The sequence below is a fragment of the Schistocerca nitens genome, chromosome 5, assembly GCF_023898315.1.
Source record: "Schistocerca nitens isolate TAMUIC-IGC-003100 chromosome 5, iqSchNite1.1, whole genome shotgun sequence".
Taxonomy (NCBI): Eukaryota; Metazoa; Arthropoda; class Insecta; order Orthoptera; family Acrididae; genus Schistocerca; species Schistocerca nitens.
Window position 1 is genome coordinate 292,151,976 of NC_064618.1, and position 10,241 is coordinate 292,162,216.

Below are 10,241 nucleotides of genomic sequence, written 5' to 3' on the forward strand. Positions count from 1 at the left end.
TTAGTGCCTCCACAGGCGGCAACGCAGTCGCTGACTCTGGCATCCATTCGATCGTAAAGATGACAGATACTGTCCTGGGATACGTTATGCCACTCCTGCTCGACCTGTTCATTTATGCCTATTAGAGTTGTCTGTTGACGAAGCACGAGTCACTTCTCGTCCCATTATATCCCACACGTGCTTGATTGGAGACAATCAGGAGATTGTGCTGGCCAGGGAAGTTGCTGCGCGTCTTGCAGAGCAATTGAGCTTCACGGGCAGTGTGTGGGCGAGCATTATCCTGCTGGAACAACAGATCACCTTCCTGTTGCAAGAACGGCAATAGAACGGGTCTAACAACATTCCGCACCTACCAAACATTTGTCAGCGTCTCGTCCAGAAACACTAGACGTGAACCAGAGTTGTAACTTATCGCAGCCCAGGCAGTGAAGTCCGGGGTGGGGCCAGTGTGTCTTGGACGAATGCACTTTAGGAGACAGCACTCACTAGCTCTTCGTCGCACGCAGAAACGACCATCACTTGCATGCAGGCAGAACCTACTTTCATAGTTCAAGACCATGGCGCGCCATCCGATCTTTCAAGTGATGCTACGACAGTATCAGTCGAGCCGCGCCCATCGATGCTGTGGCGTGATTGGAAAACGGGCTAGAGGTGTGCGTGCCCGTAGTCCCACTGCTAATAACCGGTTCGCAACAGTTCGTGTTGACACGTCTGGGCTCACAAGACCTGAGCCGTGACTGGCTCGTGTTATGCTTTGCATTAAACCTTGGTTGCTATTCTGTCATTAGTCTCCCATGGTTATCGCGATTATGCTGATATCCTCTCTCTCCGCGAGTCGCAGCAGCAGCGTCTATCGATATTCACACTCTTGTACTATCTTTGGCCTCGCGCTTATAGTTTCCGGCTGTGCTGTGTGTGGGCAGTTGGTCGATTGGCGTGGAGCAGCGAGGAAGTCTCCGTGGCGCACGTCTGGCCGGGCCTGCTGGCAGCGTCCACGCGCGGTCGCAGTGTGGGGTGCTGTTCCCATCGCTACGAGATCCGTGGCTCACCGATCCCGGACGCGAAAGTTGAGTCTTTACTTAATCTACTAGCCAGCCCCAACTGTTCACACTGTGTCGTTTGAATTTCGTTGTGGGCTGTTGGGACATTCCCACGAGCAGCAACGTGTGTTTTCAAGTTGGCGAAATTGTAGCCGCCCTCCTGTGGAGTTTAACTTAACTTGATTATTTTTGAACTGAAGCGCACCAGTGGAATCTTCTGCCTAATGGCCGTTAACGTTCCGGTTACCCGCCCTGGCCGTTGACGTAAATTCAGGCAGTGTATTTTCCTCGTCGTGTTGTGGCTGTCCAGCACGGCGTGTAGTTTCACAGCCGAATGTGTAATTCGTTGTGGGCCTCGATACCTTCTGCACTGTTTCATTGAACTCCCCGTTGTGTGCTCGTCGGGTGAAGCGAAGTAATCCTGTCACTTGGTCCGTTGACTGTCTGCCAGTTGGGTTGCCGTCGGATTGAGAATTGTTGGGCCGACTGCCTGTCTCACCTAAGCGAGGGTTAATATTTGAATTCCAGGCCGACCCTTGGAAACTTCTGAGCGCCGTTTGATGTGCTGCCTTTTCTTATTTGTCCTTGTTGTTTGTTTATATATGGCTTCTAGCCGATTTTAAATTAAAGTTGTTTTGCCCTTAATGCGTGAGATTGTTTGGTCCTTCAGCCTAATTTAGAGAAATGTTTTAAGGTGAGGCGTTGTGCCTTTTAAAATTCAAATTCTTGTTTTTGAGTCTTAAGTGATTGCCCTTCAGCCGGTTTTAAATTAAATTTGTTTTGCGCTTGAGGCGTGAGATTGAATGGCGCATTTGGGCGGGAATTAAGTTCTAAAATTAGTGTTTAGTTTGCTCTGTTTTTAATGTTTTATTTACTCTTGTAATGTTTGTCAAATGAATAAAGTAGTATGTTCGAGTGCAACTGACAGCCACTCATTTTGGCCCCTTTGCACAAATTAAACTCTCTGTCCTGTCCTGCGGGTGTAGCAGGGGATCTCAAAGCTCTCTTACTTGTGCTGTGATAACTGTAAGATCTTTCATTGCTACCCTTACAATACAACACTCTGGTGGGCGTCTGAGCTACGTGGACGTCCAGGACCTCGTCCACGGGTGTCAGAATGTTCACGTGACCACTGATACCAGCATCGTTGTCCAACTGACGAACCACGTCCAGCTGGCCGTTGTGGCCGAGCGGTTCTAGGCGCTTCAGTCCGGAACCGCGCTGCTGCTACGGTCGCAGGTTCGAATCCTGCCTCGGGCATGGATATTTGTGATGTCCTTACGTTAGTTATGTTTAAGTAGTTCTAAGTCTGGGAACTGATGACCTCACATGTTTAGTCCCATAGTGCTCAGAGCCATTTGAACCATTTTTGAACCACTTCTAACTTGTCGCAATGCTCCGGAAGGACCATCTCGCCACGCGGAAGGCCACAATTTGACCCGTTTCAGACTCTCTCAGTTGGCTTGGGAAGCACGGTCGCGTCTCCATGGTATGGTTGCCTGCTTGCTTCACACGCTTGCACCACACTGAGCCTTCTGGTCGTGAGCATTCCCTATTAAAGGGTACAAGCAGATGGCGCTCTGGTAGCTATGCTACTACGCTATCTGTTGGCGGACGACGGTGAAACCATTATCGTTACATCTACTATCCTCCAGGTGGCATATGTCGTCATCGGATCAAAATCGACGTTGTCTTTCCAGGCGTATTCACGCGTTGCCACGTGGTTCACAATACCTTTCCAAAACTGGCATAAAGAAGGAAAACAACAGGTACACTTGTTGTTTGGTTTCTTTATACCATTTTTATACAGGCACTACGGAAATGAAATAAAATTTCTCTTGAGCAACTGGTTCCTAACTATTTCGATAAAACCTCTGCTGCTTAATAAGTGAACGTCTGGAACCAAATTCTTGGCAGCTACTATCTTCCTCCAGCAGTCTTAAGTGCCATTGTGTACCGGGGTACCACTGTACTTTGCACTTACAGGCGAGTTCCGCATGATTCTCTGAGACGCGACAGGCGATGCCAGACAGCAGAACTCGTCTCCAGATCTATTCACTTCATTAAATTATCGCAGAAGTGCAATATAACATAAGCATGAAAACTGTAAAAAAGAAGTAGAATTCAAACTAACGGGAACGTTATGCACTGATCAGGCAAAACATTATGACCACAGCCCACAGCGACTTTGGATGCCGCCTGGTGGCGTTACGGGCAGGTATCGCGGTAACAAAAGTATATAAACGGAGAAGGCACGGAAGGAGAATCACTCTAGCGAAGATACAGTATGCGCTGCAAATGGGGAAATCAACTGAGATAAGCGACTTTAACAAAGGGCAGATTATTATTATGCAGAACCTGTGAACGAGTATCTCGAAAACGGCGAGGCTGGTCGAATATTCACGTGCTACTGTCGTGAGCATCAACGGAAAGACAGTTAAACGATCACTAGTCGCCAAGTGATTGGACGTTCACGACACTTCACAAAACGTCGGGTTCGGAGGCCTGTCTGCTCTGTAAAGTGGGATCGATGGTGATCTGTGGCATGTCTGCCGAAAGAGCACAATGCTGGTCCACTCATAAGTATTTCGGAGTACGCTGTTCATCGTACATTGTTGAACATGGAGATCCGCAGCAGACCACCCCTACGTGTTCACATGTACGATTGCAATGGGCACGGGACCATTGAGATTCGACCGTAGATCAATTGAATCGTGTGGACTCTTTGGGTGAATCGCAGTTTTGCTACAGTAGGTCGATGGTCGTCTCCACAAACACCGTCGTCAATTTGAACGGCGGCTCGAAGCGTGCAGCGCGCCACGGACGCAGGCTGGTGGGTGCAGCATTACGCAATGGGAGACATTCTCCTGCGCATGCTTGGGCCCTGTGGTAGCAATAGAAGACACGCTGACAGCTGTGAACCACCTGCACCATTCATGCTTGATGTCTTCCCCGACGGCGATGACATCTTTCAGCAGTATAATTATCCGTTTTCGGAGCCAGAACCGTGCTACAGTGCTTCGAGGAGCGTTATAGTGAACTCACGTTGATTTCTCGGCGACCAAATGTAAATCCCATGGAGCACCTGAGGGTCGCTATCGAGGGCGTACACAAATCGGTGGCTCGTTATTTACGCGAATTACATGACGTGTGTGTAGACATTTAATCTCACATACATCCACAAACCTACCAGCAAACTGTCGGACCCCTGATATGCAGAATAAGTGATGTGTTTCGTTTAAAAGGCGCACATACAAGGTATTGAGCAGGTGGTCATTATGTTTTGCTTCATCATTGTATATTGCTTACAAGGGAACCTCCCCATCGCACCCCCCTCAGATTTAGTTATAAATTGACACAGTGGATAGGCCTTGAAAAACTGAACACAGATCAATCGAGAAAACAGGAAGAACTTGTGTGGAACTATGAAAAAATAAGCAAATTATACAAACTGAGTAGTCCAAGTGTAAGATACGCAACATCAAGGACTGTGTAAGCTGAGGAGCGCCGTGGTCCCGTGGTTAGAGTGATAAACTGCGGAACGAGAGGTCCTTGGTTCGAGTCCTCCCTCGAGTAAAAATTTTACTTACTTTATTTTCGCAAAGTTACGATCTGACCGTTCATTCATTGACGTCTCTGTTCACTGTAATAAGTTTAGTGTCTGTCTTTAGCGACCGCACCGCAAAACCGTGCGATTAGTAGACGAAAGGACGTGCCTCTCCAATAGGAACCGAAAACATTTGATCGCAAATTCATAGGTCAACCGATTCCTCCACAGGAAAACACGTCTGAAATATTCTATACGACACTGGTGACGGCATGTGCTTCACATTACAGAAATATGTTGTCGACCCACCTAACTTGCACACTTGGCGAATGGGTAAAAAGTTTCTTCTACCTTGCCCGATTTAGGTTTTCTTGTGGATGTGATAATCACTCCCAAAAAAGTGATGAAAACGTAAGAGTTTGTCACATAAACGGCAACAAATGAATGCAAGTTTCACAGTCGCACAGTTTTCCCTGTGCTATGTCAAAACATACGTTTTTAACGTTTTCAAGTTTTTCCGTGTGTAGACCGTCAAATCCTGCATGTGTCCAAGCAAATCTGAACATGTCCTGGAATTTTGGAGAGCGAAGTTGATCATGTCTGAGTGCATGAACTTTGATAATTGTCTGAAAATAAAAAATTAAAACTTTTCACTGGAGGGAGGATTGAACCAGGGACCTTCCGTTCTGTAGCTGCTCACGGTAACCACGGGACCACGGTGCTTATCAGTGTACACGTACTTTGATGTGGCTTATCTTGGACACGGACTACTCAGTTTGTATATTTTGCTTATTTTTTTCATAGTTCCATACAATTTCTTCCTGTTTTCTCGATTGATCTGTGTTCAGTTTTTCATGGCCTATCCCTGTGCCAACTTATAACTAAATCTGAGGGGGATGCGATGGGGAGGTTCCCTTGTTAGAACCGACGGTAAACCTGTCGTCGTTAATAATCGTGGATCCTAAAAACACAGGTTTTGTTTATAGAGTTTGAACTTTTGTGTTTCTTCAAGTTTCTTGTTCACAAACAGAAATGAACAGATCATTAAAATGGAACTGGCATTGGAATTTGTTGGCATAAGTGCTCGTCACATAATACATACTGATTGTAATTCAGGTCAGAACGTCACAGTATATGAGAATAATGTAAGTCCATCTGCTTAAATAACTTCCTTGGGAGCTTCAGCTTGACTGCGTCCTGCTTACGTGACGGGATACTCGTTGGAGTGCATCTTGTTACATGAGTTAGTAATTCTAGAAGGTTCATGCTGTAGTTTTACAGATTAACTTGGTCCTAACGGAATTAATACCGCAGTGGCCAAGCGGTTCAGTCTGGAACTGCACGACCGCTACGGTCGCAGGTTCGAATCCTGCCTCAGGGATGGATGTGTGTGATGTCCTTAGGTTAGTTAGGTTTAAGTAGTTCTAAGTTCTAGGCGACTGATGACCTCAGATGTTAAGTCCCATAGTGCTCAGAGCCATTTGAACCATTTGAACCAAAAGAGAACATACGAGTTCAGTAAAAAGAAATAAATGAAAGTTTGCTTAGAAGCTGTTTGATTCGACGAAATGTGACACGCATAGCAACTGATATAATTATTTTACTGAGTGGTATGACTAAGGCAAATGCCATTAACTGATGACACGTGCTATACTAACGCTCCATATAGTTCAAACAATACTGCAGCTCTTTAGATTACAAATGTAAGTGTATCATGAACATCGTCAGAGTTTTATGCTTCTGCTGTTAAACCACGCAATACATATGACGTCCATATGATACGGTGTGGTTCTACATCCGGCATCGACCACAGAAGTTTAATATGAATCTGGTGATTGTAGATGTCAGGGAAGTCGTGTTATTTCATCCTCGTGATCACTAAATCATTCTTGTAATTTCATGCTCATCTGAATAGAGAGTATTTATCACCATGTGAAATAAGGGCATTCTGATGCTTGAAAATATAACTCTCAGCTGGGAGTGGGAATAGGGTGTGTATAACATCTACGCGTCAGAATGATAATACAGTCCAAAATGGAATGATGTAGTTTATCAGCTATCTTCCCCTAGGACTCCCTAATTCGACATGATCGTCCAAATAGTGTCTCCACCATACTTCGTGAGTGGGAGAAGACAGGTTGGATTTTATGATTCCTGTGATGCTCCCCGTATAAAACGGCGTCTTGTGTTAGAGAACTGTACGAACGTTACATGTTTTCCTGGTCGGTAATCTCTTATTTGTAGTTAGCTGGTTTAGAAGCCGTTTAACAATAGTGAGTCCTCTAGGAATTATTTGTTCACAGAGATTTTTTCCGTTTATACTGGTATTGGCTCGTATCTAATACAAATAGGGGTTTACAAAAATGGCTCTGAGCACTATGGGACTTAACTTCTAAGGTCATCAGTCCCCTAGAACTTAGAACTACTTAAACATAACTAACCTAAGGACATCACACACATCCATGCCCGAGGCAGGATTCGAACCTGCGACCGTAGCGGTCACGCGGTTCCAGACTGTAGCGCCTTTAACCGCTTGGCCACACCGGCCGGCGGGGGGGGGGGGGGTTTACATGTTAATTAAAAACCGTCCCAGTATATGAAGATGATTATGTAGTTCACATGGGACACGTAAAATTTTACTACAAAATGTAAGTACGAGTGAAATAAATGACATCAGTTTCATATGAATATGACAGAGAAACATACCTATGGCTGGTGATTATAGAAACGCGCGACCGCTACGGTCGCATGTTCGAATTCTGCCTCGGGCATGGATGTGTGTGATGTCCTTAGGTTAGTCAGGTTGAAGTAGTTCTAAGTTATAGGGGACTGATGACCTCAGAAGTTAAGTCCCATAGTGCTTAGAGCCATTTGAGCCATTTCTGAATTATATTCGTGTCCCGCAAACACAGTACGCTACGCGAGTCGTCTATCTTCAGATAGGGTTAATGCTATCCATGTGAAGCCGGGTCGGGCTAGTCAACCATAAGACTGTCAACAGCAAATAAATAAAAAAAAGCAAAGAACACAGGTGAGTGGAGAAAAACAACACAGTTATATCCTTTGGTATTGACGTTATGCTTTCTTCATTTTTTCATACTGTAGTCATTTAAAAACCTGGGTTCCCGTTCCTAAGAGAAAACGTTTGTACGTTAAGTTTTGCGTCGTTTTTATTTGTTTAATACTGTATTGAAATACAATGTTCCGCAGCTGTTGCGCGCCATGATGTTGACGATGTGATACGTTGACAGTAAATTATTCTCTCCCGCTAGAGTGACGGGTCGACAAGTGCGAGGGCAGGCCAGCTGACCCCCGAGCGCGTGCTGGTCGGGTGGAAGCGCCGAGGCCAGACACGTCGGCCCTATCAGGCGCTTTCCGCGTTGTTAAGCCCGTGTGCGCCGCCCCCCTGCAGCAGGGACCGCCTCCCACGTCAATCCCCGGAGTGGCGTTAAGGGCGACCGTCGGAAAGCTATGGGGCAGTGTCGACTCGCCTAACGTCAGAAAGAGCGGTACGTACCGAATAGGCCTAAGTAGCTGCGCTTTTTAGTCAGGCAGTAACTGACTTGCAATGACGGTGTCAATTTACATAATGAGATTATCCGTTTGTATCGATATACACGGTCCCAATAAAAAAGCGAAGCATCCAGAAGGAATAGTCGGGTGCCAATGTAGCTTCGTACGCATACACACCTCCGGCGGATATGAAAACGATTGCCGCGCGGGATTAGCCGAGCGGTCCGAGGCGCTGCAGTCATGGACTGTGCGCCTGATCCCGGCGGAGGTTCGAGTCCTCCCTCGGGCGTGGGTGTGTATGTTTTGCCCATAGGATAATTTAGGTTAAGTAGTGTGTAAGCTTAGGGACTGATGACTTTAGCAGTTAAGTCCCATAAGATTCCAAACACATTTGAACATTTTTTTGAACATGAAAACTATTAGAGCTTCAGTCCTCTGCGAGAGATTTAACCCCTTCAGTCCCGCTGATAAAATAAGAATTTTTTTATTGTATGTTTTATTGTTGTGCCACATACGTAGTTACAGTCTAAATTACATAATTTAAATTTTTATTTTTTATACACTGACGGAAAAACTCTCAACACAAAAAAAATTGCAGATTAATGCAAATTCTGGGATATATTTGTCTATGTAACATATGTAAGTGATGAACAATGCAAGATCACGGGTAAATGAAGGCGTGGGGTTAGCCATTGCAAAGTTGAAATGCTGGTGCATTAAAAACCGGTGTAACTGCCGGACTGTTGAATGCAAGCATGCAAAAGTGCATGCGAAGTGTTGTACTAGTGTCAGCTTGTGCGATGGAGTTCCATGCCTTTTGCACTTAGTCAAAAATGTTCAAATCTTTGTGCATTGCATAAAACCTACAGGTGTGTGTGAAATCTTATGGGACTTAACTGCTGAGGTCATCAGTCCCTAAGCTTGCACACTACTTAACCTAAATTATCCTAAGGACAAACACACACACCCATGCCCGAGGGAGGACTCGAACCTCCGCCGGGACCAGCCGCAAAGTCCATGACTGCAGCGCTCGAGACCGCTCGGCTAATCCCACGCGGCTGCACTTAGTCGGTTAATAAGGGATAGTTCATGATGTTTTTGGATGCTGCTGGAGTTGTCCGATGATATCCCATATCCGCTCAGCTGGAGAAGGTCTGATGATCGAGCAGGTCAAGGCAACATAACGACACTCTGCAGAGCGTAGTGGGTGAGCGTTAATCTGTTGGGAAACTCCCCTTGTAATGCTGTTCGTGAATGGCAGTACTTCATGAATGGCAGCACAACAGGTCGAATCACCAAACTGTCGTACGAATTTGCAGTCAGAATGTGCGTGATAACCACGAGAGTGCTCCTCCTGTCATACCAATTCGCATCCCAGACCGTAACTCCAGCTGCAGGTCCAGTGTGTTTAGCGCGAAGACAAGTTGGGTGCACTTCCGTAACTGTCCCCTCCTAACCATTACACGGCCATCACTGGCACCGAGGCAGAACCATCTTTCATCAGAAAGCAAACTAGAGCTCCACGCTGCCCTCCAATGAAGTATCCCTTAACACCACTGAAGTCGCAAATAGCAGTGGTTTCGGCACAGTTGAGTGCACGCTACAGGGCGTCTGGCTCGATTGTCCTTGAAGTAACTGATTTGTAACAGTTCGTAGTATCACTGTGGTGCCAAATGCTGATCAGATTGCTGCTTCACATGCAGTACGACGCGCGAGAGGCATACGGACAGTGCGACTGTCTTCCCTTTGGGCAGTGCCCGGTCTTCTTGCGACCATACATCGACGTGACCATGTATAGTGTCTACATTCCCACCAAGACTTTCTACAGTATCGCACAAGGAGCATCCAGCATTTCCTACCTCCATTAGACGACCTAGTTCCAACTCGGTGAGGTGTTGGTAATCGTGTCTTTGTCGCCTTAAAGGCTTTCTTGACTAATCAACTCATCACGTCCAAACTGAAAAGTAACTAACGCTCACGACCATTACAGCATGTATTTAAATCAAACCTGAGTTGCATCCTCATAGTGGCGCTATTAGTGCCGCTCTTATGCGACTGGGCAAAATTCGAATGGACATCGCCTTTCAGACGTTGAAATACGACTACCAACTGTCGTATACGTCGCACATCTCCTAAATTTT